Here is a 15,794-nt window from a genome sequence, read left to right as displayed (position 1 = left end):
GGCGGGTGGAAAGCTGCTGGCTGTCTGCCTGCCTATTTGCCCTCAGATAATGCTTCTGGTGATTCTTCCTGCTTGGCTTATGAAGAGGAATCCTCCTGAGATTTTTTTAGTTGCTTGCAAACCAGCGCTACTCCCTTGGAGATTAATTTCCCTGAGATATCGTTGTTTCCATGTGTCTTATCATGATCGTGTTCAACTTCTCCCTCTAAAAATGTGCTTTCCTTAAGGTGACTGCACTGCAGAGAGCCAGTACTAATTCGGGATGCCTCTGAGGGAAGTATCTCCTGTCTGTTGCATGGAACCATGAGCTGAGTCAATATTTGACACTGCTCCCGCTAAAGCAAATGCTCACTGCAGTGCTCTTACCTGCAAAATATGTGGAGACTAGTTGCCCTGTGAAGTAGAACAGGATATCCTGGAAATACATGGAGCAACACTGCCTGAACAAGTGACATTTTCAACCTTTTCTATATCATCTCATTTTCATATTGTTTCAAGTCATCACCTGAGCTGAGTATGTAGGTCCTTCATGCTCACAGTTCAAGGAAATGGAGCAGACCTATTACAGAAAATTAATGAGTCTGAAACCAAGCAACAATAATAATAAAAAACCATGTTATTAAAAGCAAAGCCATAGAAAATGGGAAGGAAGTAATTAGAAAGTGTTTTAATATTTTACTTTAACTATTAGGATTATATTAACGAGCTTGGGGTTTCTGATTGAGTGCAAGACCTGCTAGGAGAGCAAAAGCTCTGAGCTGTGTGATTGTAAATCATGTGGGAAGAGGTTCCTCAGCTCAGCAATGAATAGTGGTTGGTGGTGCAGTGAGCATGGCTGGAATTTCTAGGTGTAATAACACGTGGCCAGCCCACAGGGTTAGCCCATCTGTGCAAAGGAAGGAAAACATATTGTTGATTCAGGGATGTGGTTAGCACTTAAGGTAAAAACTGACCCGCGGTGATTTATAGCTTCAAATTCCTTTTCACACTTGTATGAGAACCTGAACCAAACAAAATACAGACGTTTAATATTGTACAGGATATAGAGTTCTTCAGGGAGTGCTGCCATACTGGGTATCAGAGTCACATCCTAAGTGTACGACACTACAACATAAATATTTAACATAAAATAACAGCCTCTGTAGAGGGGAGGTGGGATAGCAATGAGGGAACAAAACATGGCTGCAAGTTCAAAACCTCACTCCCAGATCAACAAATTTTCTTCACACAACTGAGAAGTCACTCACACTCTGAATCAGGAGGACACTTGCACACAGGTGTGATTTAACTTCACATAGTTAAAACCACATAGTTAGGTTCCATGAAGAAAAACACCAAATGACTTCGCTAATCCTGAATGAAGTACACAGCTTTTGAGCAGACATAAGGAAGTAACAATGGATAGACAGGTAAAGCACAGGTGTCAGGGCTGCTTACAGTTTCTATCGCTGGGTTTCACTGAGCTGAAAGGAACTTGCAGAACTTCTTGTAAACAGAGATGATGTTTAGGTTAGGGCGAGGGTTAGGGTTAGGCTTCAGGGTTAGGGTTTGGTTTAGGGCTATGGTTAAAGGTACGGGTTTACAGTCAGGGGTAGGGCTAGGGTTAGAGGTCAGGGTTACCACTGGGGGTTAAAGTTAGGGTTAGGGTTAGAGGTTAGGATTAGAATTAGGGTTAAAAACATCTAAAGCTGCACCACAAGTGAAAAAAATAAAAAGGGTTAAAGGTAGGGTTAGAGTTATGCTTAGGTTTAGGCTTAGGCTTAGGGTTAGGTTAAGGTTTAGGATTAGGTTTAGGCTTAAGCTTAGGCTCAGGGTTAGGGTTAGGGTTAGGGTTAGGGTTAGGGTTAGGGTTAGGGCTAGGCTAAGGTTTAGGTTTAGGTTTAGGTTTAGGCTTAGATTTAGGTTTAGGCTTAAACTCAGGCTTAGGCTTTGGTTTAGCCTTGGGGTTAGGGTTAGGTCTAGTTTTAGGCTTAGGCTTAAGTTTAGACTTAGGCTTAGTTTTCGGCTTAGGTTGAAGTTTAGGTTTAGGCTTAAATTTTGGCTTAGGTTAATGGTTAGGATTAGGATTAGGATTAGGATTAGGATTAGGATTAGGATTAGGATTAGGGTTAGGGTTAGGGTTAGGGTTAGGGTTAGGGTTAGTTTTGTGCTTAGACTTAGGCCTAGGCTGAGACTTAGTTTTAGGCATAGGGTTAGGGTTAGCGTTAGGGTTAGGGTTAGCGTTAGGGTTAGGCTTTGGCTTTGGGTTAGATTTAGGCTTAATCTTCGGCTTGGTTCTATGCTTAGATTTAGGCCTAGGCTGAGGCTTAGTTTTAGGCATAGACTTGTCTTTCGGTTTACCTTTAGTCTTAGGTTAATGGTTTGGATTGGGATAAGGTTTAGGGTTAATGTTAGGGTTAGGGTTAGGCTTAGGCTTAGGTTCAGGTTTAGGCTTAGGCTTAAGCTCAGGCTTAGGCTTTGGCTTAGCCTTGGGGTTAGGGTTAGGTTTAGGCTTTGGCTTTGGCTTTGGGTTAGGTTTAGGCTTAGTCTTAGGCTTAGTTTTATGCTTAGACTTAGGCCTAGGCTGAGGCTTAGTTTTAGGCATGGACTTATCTCTTGGCTTACCTTTAGGCTTAGGTTAATGGTTAGGGTTAAGGTTAGGGTTAGGTTTAGGGTTAGGCTTAGGTTTAAGCTTAGGCTTAGTCTTAGGCTTAAGCTCAGGCTTAGGCTTTGGCTTAGCCTTAGGCTTAGGGTTAGGTTTAGGGTTAGGGTTAGTATTAGGCCTAGTTTTAGGCTTAGGCTTAAGTTTAGACTTAGGGTTAGGTTTTGGCTTAGGCTTAAGTTTGGGCTTAGGTTAATGGTTAGGATTAGGGTTAGGGTTACTCTTAGGGCTACAGTTTGGGTTTGGTTAGGGTTAGTCTTAGACTTTGGTTTAGAATTAGGTTTAGGTTGAGGGTTAGGGTTTTTTTTAGTGTTGGGGATAGGTTTATGTTTTGGGATAGGGTTGGAGTTGAAAATGAGTAAAGCCTCCCCACATACAAAATAATAGTCACTTCCCAAGTCGTTTAAAACTGTGACATTTGTTGATAACTTTTCTAATCTCTTGATTTCTAATTACTTTTTTTAACCTCTTGAAATATATGGAACAGTATTTCTTTTGAAGTTTGAAGCAGATGTTGAAGTGATATTTCTTAGACTGAAAATTATTTTTATAGCTTTCGAAGGAAATATTTAAGTATTTCAGAATCAGAAGCTCACTTCACTTGTTTGATTTTATGTGTTTTTGAATTTTGTACTTTTGAAATATATAATTTTGTTGCTGATGTTCATATGTCTAGATTCTAAATATTCTCTTCAACATACTGGCCATTGTACATTATTTATTTTGCTCTACTCCCTAGATAAAATTAATTTTTGTGTGCTCCCTGCATTAGATACAATATCTGGGGGTTTGCCCTTTTCTTCCGTGAAACAAACATAAGAGAAGCAAGTATATTAAAAAGAGAAAGCAAATTTTTTTTTTGCCTCCTCCTTACAGTCCCCAAATTAAAATTCTGCTCAAAGGACATGACTCTAAATATCTTTCCCCCAAAAGAGATGGTTAAGACGAAAACAATGACAGGACAAATGTTCATCACATTACAGATGCGGTGCTAAAAATCATGCAGTTACTTCAATGGCAACTGACAAAATAAAATGAAAACAGACAAGAGCAGAACATTCTCTGTTTAACACAGGCTTGGTTCCTCCAGTGCATTACGGTAAATAACCAGCTTGCGTTTCTTTCAATTCTATTGTCATGGGTTTGAGACTGCTGGAGTACCTTCAGGGAGCGACAAGAATTTTTGTTCTGCTTTCACTTTCAGAAAACTTGTCCAACTCAGAGCAACTTTGAACAGTGCCTTGCATTTATTTCCCCAGAGTAGACATAAAAGAGGATTCCCTTTTCAAGTATAATTCACTCTGTAAATCCCTCAAGAGCCATTTGACTCAGCCAATATTATCCTCTGGCCTTCCATGTCTTGGAGTGCTGGCAGAGGCTCCACAGCCAGGCTGGGGCTGAGCTTTCAAGAGTGATCACTGTTGTCATTTATTAATCGTGTGGTGGCTGTTCCTTTGAGACCCAGACATGGGGGAAAATCCCTCTGTACAGAAATTTAAAAAAAAATCCGCTTGCCACAAAGCCCTTACAAAGCAGCAGCTGCCTCCTCAGTAAAGCATCCTTGCTGGAGACAGCTTGGATTAGCCCGTATATTCCCACACCTCTGTGTCTGGGTCAGTAGCACCATTCACTCTCCATGGAAAGTTTTGCTTTGCTCTGAGCCAAGAGTTAGTTCTGCCAAAAGAGGTATGATAAACGAGTGTTGCCTCCAAACAAAATACGGAAAACAGCTTCTTTTCTCTGACTGCTTGTTTGTTTATTTGTTTGTTTGTTTTCTCATGGTGAAAGTCTCTCTCTCTATTCTGCTGGGAACATTGCAGGCTAGTCTGAAATTACAGCTTAAACTATTTCTGAGATACTCTCCCAGTCCAGCTTGGAGCAATACTTTTGATGTAGTCATGTCTAACCTTTCAGAATAAAGCCCTGAAAATCACCAGAGACTTTCCATCAGTTTTCTCCTGGCTCCAGCTGAACTGCTTGTTCACATCACTGGGAGGAAGAAGCAGAATCAAAATGGGAGGGGGGAGCCCTGTTGCTAGTAGCCCTGTCCCCTGTCCCTTGCTGCCCTGTCCCCAGGGCACAGCACTCCTGGGCTGCTGCCACCAACTCCTTGAACCTCTCCTGGCAACATGGGACCTTGAGACTAGTGCTCTTCTCCTTATTCCTTAATTTCTGATCCTGCAGCTCCCCACAGCCCTTGTCTTTTGTTGTGCTCCACAGTCTGCTGTTTATCTCCGCGTGTTTGTTTTTCCTCTGTCTCCTTCTCTTCCTGGGAGGGCCAAAAGGTCTTGCTAGGGTTGAACTGGTGCCTGCTCCTAAATGAATTACAAAAGGAATAACTGATTTTTCAGTTTCTGACTCTTTTTTGTCAGAGCTGGTTGCTATCAGTCAAGCAAATAGTATCTGAAAAAGGGGAAATAATTTCTTCCTTATTCTTTCTTTCGCTTGTGTGGAAGCAGAAAGGGTTTATGCTTTTACACAAAAGATGGATGAGTGACTGGTGAGATGAGACATTTCTATAGCTTTACCCAAATTCCTGGTTTGGGGATGTTAAAGATCTCAGAAATATATTAAACCAATAAGCTCATATCCTAAAATTCATCTGAGGAAAAGCCCTAAATTATTAATGCCACCCTTTTCTGCTCCCCCCGCCCCAGGAAAAGGCATACCCTCAATCCCCAAGAAAACAGACTGGATTAATAACTGCTACAACAGGAAGAGGGGTATGAAATATGATTTTATAAGAACATTGAAAATTTCAAAATATGTAAATCTGACCTGGGCAGAGAGACATTGCCTTGGAGGTAGAAATGTACAGGTCACCACCTAGGAAAGAGCAAAACACAGATGGGACTTTTTCTGTGCAGTTAGAAATGGACATTTGGTATTCTTCAAACAAGTGCATATTTGTGCCAAAGAGCTGCCACTGAAAGATGCACCAGGGTTAATCACATCTGTTGTTTCGGTAATTGTCCTGTTCTAGAGAAATAAGATTTCCTCCGCTTAGCCTGAATCAGTTCTACTGTTAATTTATAAAATGGCTGTTTATGTGGGCTTATCTGAAACTCAGTGTGGGAATATCCCCAACACTGCAAGAGCAGAATAAAGCAGGACCATAGGCTTATATATGTAGCATTATGCTGCTGTTTGCCACAGTATCATGACAGTACTTGCCAGATGCCATAACAGATGTTCACCATAAATTTAACACTGGAGACATAGATTTAATTACTCAAAAAAATTATCATTCTGCTGTTTTGTGAAAGGTTTGCAAGACATTGCTTTCTTTTGAAATCAACATCTTTTCCTGACTGTTCTTACGTCGCTATCCCTCCAGCATTGTCTCCCATATGTTTTATTGGAACTCCACAGTATTGTCATTATGTTATTGTGTCTCCCCTTTGCTCACCCTACACTTAAAAAAAAAAAAAGTAGATTCCATTTAAACCTGAATAATTTGTCCAGTTTTAAAGAAAGAATAATCTGAATAATATTCTCAGAAGAAGTTTCCTAGCAGATGGTGTTACAAGTCCTTTTGTGTCAATAATGGAATATTTTGTAGAAACTGAAGCTACAGTATTTTTGTTCTTTGTTGGTGTTTATTTAATGAATCATTAATGATCATTATAAAAGATCTCAGCCAGGATCAGAGCACCACTGTGCTACAGATTGGCTAATAATACCGGTTGTCAAAAATTAAGACCAGCTTCTATACAGAAACCTGGAAATACTATTATTCCTTCTTTGAATACAGCAAAAAATGTAACCCTGGCACAGCTGGCTCACTTAAGAGAAAGCTTACTTATTCTAGGCATTGAGAAGGGACCATCATCACAAAGGAAACCTAAGGCAAAACCAGAACTGAATCCAGTTTACCTGAGCTCTAAGAAATTTAAGAAAGTTCTAAAGGATTTCTATGTACAAGTACTAGTCAGTTAGAACTAAATTAGAATTTTTAGCATCTAACGTTAATTACTGAGATATTAAATGCAGATGTAATAAGAAAATTAGACAGTTCTCTACCATTGGATAATAAAATTAAATTTTTTTAGGTTTAAAGTTACTGGACTAGAAGTGAGAGGGTAATGGTGTACAGGACTTTGAAAATGAAGATGGTCAACACAATGCAGACAGAGCTGTCCAGAATAAAGCTATATCTATTGTTGCTGTAGAAAATTGACTTTAGTTTTGTTCTAGGTAGATGAAAAGGGTCATGACAGTCAGTAAATATTTAGGCAAGAAACAAAGTGTTGAGGGGCATTTCTACAGTGAAGATGTCAATGTCACAAAGCATGTGATCTGTTTGACAAACTTTCAGGATCTGACAAAATCAACACTTTGTGCAACCCAATTCACAATTAACAACCACGTAAATAATTCTTCTTTCAAGTAGAGTCAGTGGGTACTTTGTCTTGATCAATTTAATCGATGGGCATCTGAAAATGCAGGGATCTTGTCTGATGGACACCTTGGGAAAATATACCTCTTCCCTTATACTTCCACTGATGCCGCAGATAACAAAGAAATTGTGCTTTGCTTCCTTAAACATGTCTAATGTGCTTTTTTCAGACTGATCCCCAGAATCTCCTTAAATGCAGTTGAGCTCATTCAAGAGAGGCCTTGAGTTCCTAGGCTTTGATGTCAGCAGGCAGGCACTGAGGACTCTGCTGCCCATGAGTCATTTTTGTGCTGCACTCTCTCACAGCATAGTCACGCCTGTCACTGAGCTGGAGGAAAGGTCTCCACTGTTATCAGACTTCTCCAAGAATGTGGATGCAGTAATTGCTCCACTCTTTAAGCTTCTTGCGGTTTTTGCAAATGGCATTCTTTCAAACTGCAGCCAGAACGAATTAACCCAGAGACACAGAGCTCACAATTAAAATAAATACATTTAAAAAAAAAATCTTCATTTTCTCCAGTAGCAGAAGACATTCAGAAGACACCAAAAATATTCAGGGGCTGGCAGCTGAATGTATGTTTCAGTAGGAAAATCACGGAGGATGCTCAAGTGCTGTCAGTGCTCAGATGGGGAGGTGGAGGCACAATCAGGTCTTGTCCTGGGTAACAGGGTAACCAAGGGAGGGGAGCAGGCAGGGCCAGTGGAAATGCCTTTCCCCCTGTACTCTACGAGCAGGGCACAGCTGCATTCTTCATGCACCCTATAAGTCATTGACAGGGACTGGGCACAGCCCCATTTCCATCAGAGAAAGCAAATGCTGAGCTCAGTGCTTTCATGGGCAGCTGAGAAAAAACCTATAGGTCTTTGGCTTTGAAAGACAGAGTGTGAGCCTTTCACCCACAGATGTGTTTTCTCTGGCCCTCCTGTGCCACCCTCTGCAGTACAGGTCTGCAAAGTTCTTTTTTCTTCAGTAAATTCCAGCAACTCTTACATGTTTACATTGGGGAATACAGGAAAAGTGAGTGTATGTTTTAAATGAAATGTAACTACTGTCAGAAGCTACTGGGAAAAATTGAGCTACCACCCAGCTAGATCTGTGGGTAGGCATTTTTATAATTCAATAGAAAAATGAGACAGCAAGTCACACATGCTGCATCCATCACACTTCAAAGAAGTGTGCATATAAAAACATATTTGTGGTGTTGTTCAGCATGCTAAACAAGCTTCATGCAGCAACCTGCATCTTCCATCTGTCTGTAATTTCCAGTGGCTCCACTAAAACTTGCTGCATGAGAAGGCATCAACATTAATATGAGTTTATATCAGCAGCACTTGTCAGGAAATATTTCCCTACCTTCCTGTGCCATGCACGATGTCATAGAAACACACGAGGCATTTTATTGCAAATGCTTTGGCTTTTCAGCCAGAATCTGGAATTTACCATGGAAAGCAGACAATCCATTAAAAAAAAAAAAGAGAGTTTAGCTGAAAAGATAATTTTCCTTCCAAAACAGATTATACAGCAGTGTTTCAGCCAGCTGTGTCTGGAATACTGCTAACAGAGAGGGCCACTGAGATAAGCACAGGGGCATCAAACCAGCAGATGTACTTGGAGATGTACTGCAAACTCTTAGCTCAGGGGACGACATCATTTTCAAAGAGGATAATATCACCAGTTTTACAAGCATGAAAAGAAGGTGTGGGTCATAAGGGAGAAGTCATGGCATGTCACTAATATTCTCCCAGCTGGAGAAGTCTTTGATAAGAAGAAGGTTCATCTCCTTGTGCAGAGCTCAGTGTTTCCACACTTCCACATTTCTCATCTCTTGGTGACCAAGCAAGCCCCTTTCTGTGCAACAGCACTAGCATTTCACCAAAAGATCTCAGTCCTTCTATGGGTAACTCTCTTGTATGCTGCAGAAGCAGTTGCTCCTGTGAAGTGTCATCCACATCTTCACAGGACCTCTTACTTTCCAGAATCATAATTGAGAAAGCTGTAAAGACAGAGATCTCGTGTACTCTGCAGGGCTATTTGAAACAAATTTGGAGCTTTATTTTTAATGTTATTCCTAGTTGTTGAAGCACTAAAGCTAACAGGTCTGTGCTCTTCACTTTGTGACTGGCCACCTTAGCATGGCTTAAACTTCAGAGCATGAACTGAGATTCCCAGAACTGAAAAGCACCAAGATTTTGAGTAAAATCTTGGCTTTGGTGAGCCAATGATGACAATGTTAGCTAGTATAATTAGAACTAGAGGTTCACTGGTTTATACTTTGCAACCATGCACAAGAAGTGACTCAAGTGACTGTTAGGACACATTTCTGTATTAGGGGCTTGATCTAGACTATACTCGAGTGCATCTTTCCACAAACTCCAAAAGGCCTCAGGCCTCTAGTGCTGACACAAATTTCCTGCAGGATTTTGTAACAGCTCCCACACAAATACGTGAAGTTTCTTTCTTGTTTTCACCTCACATGTGTCCACAACACAATTGAACCAGCAAAGCAATGGGGCAATTTCTCTGTGTTGTGTTTTCCCCCCACTTTTTCCTTCTCCAGATAAAAGGCACAAGAGAATTCCTGCACTGAGATTTGATAATGTTGCATGGTGGGAATGTTTTATTGCCAGAAATGGTATCTGTAGTCACATGTGCACCCAGGGAGGAGATGAGACCCCTGTTGTGCCTGGTGGAAGAGATAAAAGAAGGGTCTTATAAATATATCTTACACCTCGTGCATTTCTAGGAAGGTTCCACATAAATAGCACCATAACTTTTGCACTTGATGGCACTTGAGCACATTATAAGCAGCAACAGGTGGGAGGCATGTTTGAACAATTGAGCATGCTGTAATAACCATGCTTAGGAGGTCTATTACGTTCCTAATGCAAATTCCACATGTATATTTGGTTATTGCAAACAGTTTGGGCTTTCTGACTGGATTAGGGGGCTGTTAGACAGGCTAGACAATGTAAGTCTTAGTTTTAGAAAGAGTTAGATGGGTTTTGTTTAAGCAATTTTGGGGAAAAGAAGTAAGGCGGAAGAAGTGCCAGCCACAGAGCCATTTTGATCAGCTGAGTGATGATGGGCAGCTAAAATGTTCACACTTTGTATTTCACACAGGGTTAATGCCACCCTGAATAGCTATTTCCCCCCAGGATTGCTTAGTACTGCAGAATGTAAAAGGAAAACTAAGTTTAGAATTAGGATATACATGGGGGAAAATGCAGATAGGTTTTTGGCACTGGACTGTGGATGAAACCCAAACCAAGAGCGCTTTGCATTTTCTAAAGATATTTGGAAGTGAATCGAAATTGCAGAAATGCCTACCACTGGGAACTAGAGAACAGGGCATAGGAATCTGGAGAACTAGGAAAAAAAATGAAAGAGCATGGCCAAAAACTTCATATGCCTCAGCACTTGATGCTATAATGTTGCTCAGCAGGACAAGAATCACAGTCCCTGCACCACAGACATCAGTCAGGGAGGAAGGTTTTTGTCAGTAGTCCCTTTCCATGAAAATAAGGAAGACAATGAAGGGAAGTGCTGTTGCTTTTTGAGATTAACAGCAATTTGTTAATTTCAGGTTTTTATTTCTGAATTAGAAATATAGTTTAAAGAGAGACTTCATGAACTAGCCTCTGCAACTTTCTCAGTCCTTCAAACTCAGTCATCACCACATCATGCATAAAATGAAATTCCATAATCTGGAATATCTGCATGGAGGCAAATAAATGACAAATTGTTAAAATTATTGTTCCAATTAACCCCAAAAGCTCAATTCTGCAAAACTATAGAGGCCCAGATTTTAAAGGACACAGAAAAACACATTGTCCCTTATGCTCTTTGCCCTTGAACAAAACTGACGTTAGTGTGTGCTTTATTTTTGCTCTGAACTTTTCAGTATGCTCCAACTAGAATTTGTGGTTAGCTTCCAAGCAGATAGGACAGGTCAAAAAAAAACCCGCATAAAACATAGGAGAATGCCAATGATGTTTTCATTTTTCAAGATTTAAAGCAGACTTATCTGATTGATCAAGTGTAATTCAAGTGATACTTTATTACTTTTCCTCCAAAACAATGAGATTATTATGTTTATTCTTCTGTAATCCAAAGCAAGTGTTTTGTAAATCAGCCATTCTTTTTTATAAAATAAGTTTTTATTTTGCTCGGAAAATAAGATTGAATTTTCTGGTTTATTTAGAACTTAAAATAAAATAGGCCATTCCTATTTCAATAGCTACATCCATTTAGAAAAAATATTTGAAAAAAAAGAACACCCTCAAAAATGACAGACAATCAATCACTTTTGTGATGGACTTCAATACAAGCAATTCTTTAAATGTAAATGTTTATATTTGAATACTTTCTGCCTGGCTTTTCTCCTGGGTAAGTAGCAGTTCATTTTGTAGGCACTGAACATGCAGGCTTCAAAGCAACACAGTAGAAGCCAGTGGGAGTCTTGGTACTGAGTTAGTGGGAGAAGGATTAAGCTCTCAGACATTATATTGATGACTGTCTTGGAAATAAACTGTCAGTAAAAACTCACCAGACGCAAGACAGAGGTTTGAGCTCATATGCATAATTATGTGAGCCCTTTTCCTCTTCAGTTGTAATCAGTTCTGTTCCTGTAGTGCACCTTTCATCAAGACCCTATTCAAGGGTCATTTTTCCAAAGAACACTAGAAAAAAAAATCCAGTGAGCTCTTTTCTTCTTTGCACTCATTTTCAGGAAAGACAATATCTGGATTGTTTTGCCTGGATTTTTTTTTTTTAATATCCATAAAAAATTTGATATGAATTGACCTGTAGCCAACAGCATTTCCTTGTATTAATTTATTTTAACATAGTTATTAGATTTGAGTGACACAGTTTCTGCAAGTGAAGTTCTTTTAACTGTAAAGGCAGCATAAATTTCCACAACTCATCCCACTTTCTTTCCTTTTTGCCTTCTTCTTGTAGAGAGATCACTTCTTAGGAAGTGAATTCCAGAATATTTTTCACTTAAATCTTGGCTTTCTAAGGACTCTTAAGTCAGGCAACTCTGAAAAGGGCTCTTACTTGTCTAAATTGCTTAGGCCTTGCAAGAAAGGAGAATAATGCCTCAATATCTTTAAGAATCTGGAAACTGTCAAGAAATGTGTGACCACCAACTATCCTGGTGGGCTTTGACACAAAGGCCAGTACATGGAGAACTGGACTGACATCTCTAAGCCAGGTAAGAAACATGTATGATAGAAAAGGAATTGCCCTCATGCCTCCAATTTTTATACTCAAACCACTTACATAACAGTGACAATTAATAAGTATCAGACTCAGCTAAATCCAAAGTGGAAGGTTTCATATAGCATTATTGGTCATCTGTACCCTGCAGTTCTATCTCCACTATAATTTACAACAAAATTGCTTAGAACTGTTCAAATAAATTCAATGGGATTAGTGAAGCTATGGTCCAATCTTGATTTCACTAAGAGAAAACTTAAGTTACCACACAAGAAATTCTGGCTCAGTATCAGAAGTCACAGTCAAGCCCTAGAACAGGCTGTCTAAAATGGTGGTAGCGTCTCCATTCTTGGAGACATGCAAAACTGGCTGGGCAAGACACTGGGCAGCCTGCTGCCGCTGCACGTGGTCCAAGCAGGAGGCTAGGCTGGAAACCCTGAAGATCCCTGTCAACACCCAGGGATTCTACAGCTCAAAATCCTTCTCCCTAACAGTACTGGAATGTAGGAAATGGGATGTGTATATGTCTCTCCTGTATAACACTTCAAAAAACCGCAATGCTTCCACATCAGAGAGCATTTCTTACTCAAAAACCCATCCTTCATATTTTCACTGTCAATAAACTCTGGTATTTCTGTAATTCTCCTCCAGTTTCTAAGCAGTCTAAGGGTTAAGGCTGAGTGGTTTTCAGGAGCCCAGTGCTGGGTTTGTAAGGGGTTCTGTCTGGTTTTTGTCTCTGAGAGCTGCCTTTCAGCCAGCCTGTGCTCCTCTTGCTTTTCCTTGGCTTGACTCTTTGCCTCCTCTTCATCTGAGTATATTAGATACGGAGTGTGGGGGATTTACAGTGCTGCTGGCAGTACCAGACAGAGAATAGCTTTGTAACTGTATCCCTGTCTTCCAGCAGAGAAAATCTTGGATGGTGATCTCTACTCACTAATGCACATGTAAGAGCACAACCCCTCAATACCCGCCTTTCATTAACACTGTAGTGATAGTTATGCACATGCTGTGAGGAGAATGGTGAAGCCCGAGCATGACATGTATGTGTCTCTGAATGCCAAGCCAGACCCTTTCTTCCTATAAATCTGTGTTGCTTAAATACTGCTTTATTATGGTGTGGTCGTTCACCTCAGGCAAGGAGAATCTGACCTATGACATTCTCAGAAGTTTATAATTTTGAAGTAACAATATCCATAGGCCATCAGAATTTCTCTGTTAACTCACTGCTGTCTCAAAACTAAACCAAGTGGTCACAAGAAAATCTTTAAGGGCATGTGTCCTTGGAGAATTCTGAGTCAACATTGAAAGAGTCTAAAGTTGTGACACTTATCTGTGCCTCATCTCAGGAACTAGAAATATGCTGAGCTGTCTGGATATTTGGCTAAACACGCCAGCCAGAAGGTTCCCCAGTGGGCAGAGTGGTGAGAAGAATTCTGGAAGATTTGCACAACATCACGTTACATGACATCATGCTACCTCGTACAGGAGAGCCATAAAGAGGGTGTGAACTTCGCAGAAGATATCTGCTCCCAGAGCTTGGAGGTTGCTTAGGAAATGAGCACATAGACTGTGTCTACAGCACTGCAGCATAAACAGGCTGAATATGAGGGGATGGCAAGCAGAAAGAAATATAAATGTGATTTTCTGATGGCAGGTCTCCATTAATACTCTCCATTATTTTTTGAATGACTTCCAAGATTCATCTGAAAACAAAAGTGGCAAAACATCAGTTTTCAGTGCACAATCCAGCAGTGAAAAGATGAAATACCTGGCTTTCCAGGGACTTATTAATTTTTTATAGCACATTAAAGAATAGACATAATGCTTTGAGCTGAAACTTGTTCCTAAGCATTCCTGCAGGATCCCAGTGTACAGTAGTCCTCTCAGAATTATATTCAGCAGTTGACTGCTAAAGAAATGTTCTATTATTAACTAACATGTAATTAGTTCATTAAAAAATACCTCAGCTGAATACTGTGTAACATAATACAGACTACTACTAAAGTGAGGAGATTTCAAGCCCGGCACAAATGGAAGTGAAATTACAGTGCAAAGAAGTGGAAACGAGACAGTGCCAGCTGGCAGGGTACTAAGTGTTTCAAATTACTGTATGTTTATGACCTCTGTGTTCTTAAACAAAATGAATTAGATTATGCTATTTGAGAATCTTGGAATGCTGTGGCCACATGCCAAACTTATCTCAACCACACATCTTAAGTTTAATTAAGATGTTCTTAATTTCTGCAGGTATTCCTTTTATACACACATATATTCACATGTGTGTGTTTAAAGTGGTGCCTGTGGGAAGTGATAAACAACAGACTGCGATTTGTGAGGTGTGTTTAAGGTGGCTGCTTGCTTAATAGGACTTGGGGGGCTAAATCCATGAAAAGGCTTGGATATGACTTTAATGCTCACCTGCTACTTTAGGTCCCCAGTCAAAAATTCTGCCCCTCAGGTCTCTTTTTCAGCTGCCACCTAAATGTGGGGCGTTTATCCTCGTTTCAGGGAAATATGCTTTCAGTGTTACAGTTTTCTGTGACTTGAAGTTCTGCTGCTTATTGTAACGAGTCGCTTTGCCTTATTAACACTGATAATTTATCAGTTCTTCCATCCTGAGTTGGGCTAAATGTCACCAATATCCCTGCAGATTTTGAGGTGCTGTGGGGGTGCTCACCAATAGATTGAGAGCCACTGGAAAAAAGAAGTCAGATGGTGCTCCTTGCTGAGACTGCTCCTGAGGTCGGTGTCATCCACCAGTGCTATGAAAGGGACGGGTCCATTTCCTTCACCAGCCAAGGAGATTTGAAGTGTCACCTCCCATGTCACAGAAAGCATCTTCACATTTAGAAGGTGGTGTTCTGTGGAGGTGGAAGAGGGACTTTGGAGAGGGTAAGTGGGTCAGAGGTGGGAAAGAAAGGAGGTGAAGAAATGCTTGTTGCTCCACTAGTGCTGATGTGCTAATTGGAGCAAGGAGAAAAGGCTCTGTCTCTTAATCATCCTAATGAATATCATTCCTGCTACTTTTCTCTGACACACTCCCTAGTTCTGAGGAATGTGGGAAAATCTTCAAAGAAAAGTGAGAAAGTCCATTGCCTGCAGACCCCAGAGACTGGGCAGTAATGCATATTCCAGCAGAGAGTGAAATGTGTACTTGAATTTCATCAGGCTTACATGCTTGATGCTGATGGTGAATGCTGAGCAACAATGGACACAGAATATCACCATACACTCCTCTGGGCATGCTTTGAAAGAAAGAACAATCTTTCTTTCTTCCATCATCTTTGAAACCATTCAGATACATATCTTTTACAAGATATTTCAGGACTTTGAATGCTCAGGAGAAACATTCAAGGAACAAAAACTGCAAAAAACCCCTTGAACTGAAAGAAAATTTAAGTTACCCTTCCTTGTTGATGTTTACTAGTGGGCAGTGCAGCAGTTTGCCAATAAATCTGATGGTCTTTTGGAGCCCATGCTCTTAGGCCCATAAAACTTACCTCATGCTTAAGTCTATAAGTCAGAGCTAGTGA

The 15,794-nt window shown here is 40.4% G+C and overlaps 1 long non-coding RNA gene across 1 annotated transcript; it reads right to left on the bottom strand.

Moving 5' to 3' along the window:
* Positions 1-4,374: 4,374 nt before the first annotated feature.
* On the bottom strand, positions 4,375-15,117 carry LOC135298171 (uncharacterized). The gene is made up of 4 exons (XR_010360164.1): positions 14,939-15,117; positions 11,588-11,720; positions 5,420-5,467; positions 4,375-4,956 (listed from the first exon to the last, which is right to left on the bottom strand). It is a non-coding gene; the product is annotated as an uncharacterized LOC135298171 (long non-coding RNA).
* Positions 15,118-15,794: the final 677 nt, after the last annotated feature.

This window comes from Passer domesticus, chromosome 3 (assembly GCF_036417665.1).
Source record: "Passer domesticus isolate bPasDom1 chromosome 3, bPasDom1.hap1, whole genome shotgun sequence".
NCBI classification, from domain to species: domain Eukaryota; kingdom Metazoa; phylum Chordata; class Aves; order Passeriformes; family Passeridae; genus Passer; species Passer domesticus.
This window is presented reverse-complemented; position numbering and strand designations above follow the sequence as displayed.